Source organism: Saimiri boliviensis, chromosome 14 (genome assembly GCF_048565385.1).
Source record: "Saimiri boliviensis isolate mSaiBol1 chromosome 14, mSaiBol1.pri, whole genome shotgun sequence".
Lineage (NCBI taxonomy): Eukaryota > Metazoa > Chordata > Mammalia > Primates > Cebidae > Saimiri > Saimiri boliviensis.
Window position 1 is genome coordinate 53,090,114 of NC_133462.1, and position 4,382 is coordinate 53,094,495.

The 4,382-nt window shown below is 42.4% G+C and overlaps 1 pseudogene; it reads left to right on the top strand.

Annotated features, from left to right (window-relative positions):
- The first annotated feature begins 2,347 nt into the window (after positions 1-2,347).
- LOC101049220 (small nuclear ribonucleoprotein-associated protein B-like) lies at positions 2,348-3,011 on the top strand (annotated as a pseudogene).
- The last annotated feature ends 1,371 nt before the right edge of the window (positions 3,012-4,382 follow it).

Sequence of the window (4,382 nt, forward strand, 5' to 3'; positions counted from 1 at the left end):
GTATTGACTCTAAAAGCAGAAATTTTGCTAAACTCGATGAATTTGAATTGGTAGAGTATTTGGGTCTTCTGTGAAGAAATCTTACACTCTGCAAGCAGCCTGTATGCTTTTCCAATCATTGAGCATCATATTTGTGGAATGTCTTTTTTTGGAGAAGATTGTGAAGATGCCTTTTTTCAGTTTAAGGATTTTCTTTCAATTTTTGGCTTTCTATAAGATTTCTATTTTTTCCTTTTTAAAAATCATGATTGGATACTGAATTTCATAAAATGCCCTTTATATCCTAATGGTTATATTTTCCCTGTATTCTGTTAATGTAGTGCATTGCCTTAATAATTATTCCAGTTTTTAATCTTATTTAGCTGTCATATTAACCTATACCTAGGAATTTTCAGATTTTCTATTTCTTGATTGAAATTGTTATTTTTTTACATTATGTGATATGCAAAAAAATCTTATGAAGAAAATAGGCAACACATTTTAAACCTTTGATTTAGTGAAAAGTACCTAATTAAAAGGTAAATGATTAAAAGAATTTAAGAGCTTTTATAGTGAGAATTAGAGGTAGTTGTAATAAAGTATCAAATTTGGAAAAATATGGGTGGTAGAGATTTGCAGGCTGAGCTGGGTTATAGTAGCAGGAAAACTTAAGAATTAGAAAAAAACTAGTAGAAACAAATAAAATTTTGGTCAGAGAATATTTGAGTAGTCTTTCGATAATTAGCATGGCTAAAATGCCAAATCATAACTTTATTTTGTGCTGGGCTCAGAGAATGATACCCCAAAGTATAGCACTTTGGCATGCTGAGTGCTTTGAGCTAGAAGAGAAACAAGGTCTCTCTGACCTTCTCCTACCCCTCTATCTTTCATTTATTTATCCCTCTAGACACAGGAAAGGACTCTCTCTGAATGTCTGTTATCTGACTAAAGGGAAGTCTTCCAAGGGGAACTCAGTTTTCTCCTCAACGAGTCTCCCCCCGGGAATCTCATTAACCACACCACAGGATCAGAGACTGAAGATCAGTGCCGGATCCAGACAGATTCTGTCACAGGCTCTACCTATTCATCTTCCTCCCAAATCATTTGTGGTCTCTTAAGTTGCCTGCATACCCTGTCTATTCTCCCCACTGAAGAGAGTATATACACTTCCATATCTTCACTGGGTTTTTGGGACATTCCATTTTCTTTCTGTGATCTTCCATGTATGTAATAAATTTGGATGCCTCTTCTCCTGTTAATCGGTCTACTGTGTATTTCACAGACTCAATTATCAAGTCTTTGGAGGTCAAAGAGACAGTTTTTCTCTCCACTATAGTTGTTTATACTTCAGGACTTGAAAATAGTGGACAAGGGAGTTACTTATGTGATTCTTTAGATGAGTATAATTCTTACTGAAATTAGCTTCTTGGATTGGATTGACTCATCTAATTGGCCATTTTACCTTAAAGATGTGTTCTCTTTGGCCGAGGGGACAGAGATCTCACTCGGGAGCCAGAACCTGTTTTGAGCCTGGGTATTTTAAGAGAAGAGACAGAGGCTGTCACTGCAGTAGTCCCTGTCCTGGTAGATTAACCGTTGCACGGCCCAGAAGCAGCTCCATGCCTACCAATTGGAGCTGAAGCCTGCGAGGATGCTGGAACTGTAGTTCTGGCATAGGTTGGCACATGAGGTCTGAGGGAACTCACCCACTGGCTCTGGCCCACCGTCCCCAATCCCGTCTGCCAGGAGAAGACTATCTCTTGAGAAGGGAAAGAGTTCTGTGCCCCTGAGAACCTATTGTCTGGTCCCGGCTGCATGGAAAAAAGATAGGCTTTTGCAATTAAGGTTGGAAGAAGTCACTACAGGCAGCAGAATCCATCTTGAGCTGAAATAGCATGTACCTGGACCTCTGGCAGAATTTCAGGGCACATACTGGGCTGACTCTGGGGCCATCATGTTGCCTTATCCTTCAGCACTGGGAGATGAAGACTGGGAGGAGATTTTCCTTTTAACGAATGGGGAAAATAGAGAGACCATGAAGAAACTGGCTCAAAAATCATAAAGCAAAAAGCTTGCCTTCTAATGATCCTGACTGGCCCCAGGAAAAGGAGGGAAAGGCCCAAATCGTGGTACCCGTTACGTTCAGGGATGTGACTGTGATCTCCACGGAAGCAGAATGGAAGAGACTGAGTCCAGAGCAGAGGAATGTATACAGAGAAGTGATGCTGGAGAATTACAGGGATGGCAGCAAAACGTTCTCTGTCCTAAGACCAGGGAGAAGAGCCCAGCAGCCCTCCTTAGGACGGTGGCCAAGAGCAGAGCAGTAAGATGCTGCAGCATGCTGACTGCAGGGACGGCCGGATCTTCATCGGCCCCTTCAAGGCTTTTGACAAGCACATGAATTTGATCCTCTGTGACTGTGATGAGTTCCGGAAGATCAAGCCAAAGAACTCAAAACAAGCTGAAAGGGAAGAGAAGCGAGCCCTTGGTCTGGTGCTGCTGCGAGGGGAGAACCTGGTCTCAGTGACGGTAGAGGGACCGCCGCCAAAAGACACTGGTATTGCTCGAGTACCGCTTGCTGGAGCTGCCGGGGGTCCAGGGATTGGCAGGGATGCTGGCAGAGGAATCCCAGCTGGGGTTCCCATGCCCCAGGCTCCTGCAGGACTTGCTGGGTCAGTCCGTGGGGTTGGTGGGCCATCTCAACAGGTGATGACCCCACAGGGAAGGGGCTCCAACTGCTGCCACAGCCAATGTTGCCGGGGCCCGGACACAGTACCCACCTGGCCGTGGGGGTCCTCCCCCTCCTATGGGACGAGAAGCATCCCCTCCAGGCATGATGGGCCCGCCTCCTGGTATGAGGCCTCCTATGGGTCCCCCAGTGGGGATCCCTCCTGGAAGAGGGACTCCAATGGGCATTCCCCCTCCGGGAATTGCGCCTCCTCCCCCTGGGATGCGAGGCCTTCTTTGACCCTTGGCCACAGAGTATGGAAGTAGCTCCGCAGAGGTGTGGACTCGATTGCTCAGGGCTATGATACCACAGACCTGTTTGTTATGCTGCTGTTCGCGGAGTCCCACTGGATTGTCTGATTTCCCTTACAGCCCCCGCCCCGCCCCGGGAATGCACCCACCAAGGCCCTAGACTCATCCTGGTCCTCCTCAGCTCCCTGCCTGTTTCCCGTAAGGCTGTACATGGTCCTTTTGTTTCCTTATGAGCTCTGAAACTGGTTTGTAATAAACTCCGAAGAGAACATTAAAAAAATATGCGTTCTCTTCAACAAGAGTCTTCTGACTTGATTTCATGAGGAATATACTTTGCATATTCGATACGTGATAAATACATTCTCCAGAAGTTGTGTTATCTGTTTTTGAAATTATTCTTCACATTTTTTGTTCTTAAAAAGATAAAGCATCAAGTTTTACCATTAATACACATTTTTTTTTTCTGGTTTTAAAATTTATTTTCAAATGCAAAAACAGAGCAAATGAATATATTTGATGTGTTTTGTAATCTTAAATAATATTTTATGTATATAAAGAACATAGTGAGAGGAGCACTGGACTTTTCGGTCTTGTTGGCTTTGTCACTACTTAATTTGCTATCAAAGAATCTTCTCATCTTATGTGAGCCTCTGTTTTCTTCTCCCTAAAATCTAGGGTAGTGGACTAAGGTGTTGCTACTCAAAGTGTGTTCCCTAGACCAGCAGTATTCGTATCAGCTGGGAGCTTGTTAGAAATGCAGATTCTTCTATCTCACTCTGGGCTTACTGAATTAGACTCTGCATTTAAGTGGAATCCTCAGGTGATTCATATAGTGATTAGAGTTTGAGAAAGATTCAGCTGCAGTAGCTTGCATATCATCACATTTGAAGATGTATAGATCAGGAATGCAGCATTTCACATAGAAATACTCACATATTTTTAAATGCTACAAAGCGTTCTAAAAAATATAAATTTGGTACTGTATAGGCTTAGGTTAATCTAAGACTACCAGTTAGTCCCTGTGTGATCCTGAGTAAGTCATTTTTTATGTTCTTGTATATGAATCATTGATAGGTTAATAACTATCTCACAGGAGTGATGTATTTTAAATGAAATAAATATTTTGTAATATCACAGGAGTTCAGTACAAGTTAGTTTTTCCTTTCATGTTCTCCCTTCCACACCTCCTCATCCCCATTCCCAATTTGTGTTAAGCCACAAAGAGACTGAGATGAATAAATAAAATATTATTGAAAAGTACATTAATAATATGTGTATACTTACAATTCCAATTGAGCTGTTCATTAACCTGAGCTGAGCCAGTTAATCTCCTATTCTAAAGTAATTAATTTCATTCTTGAAAGTAGTTGCTCCAAACCTTTCTTGTTTTCTCAAAGACAAAACATCACGTCTTCCTGCCTTCG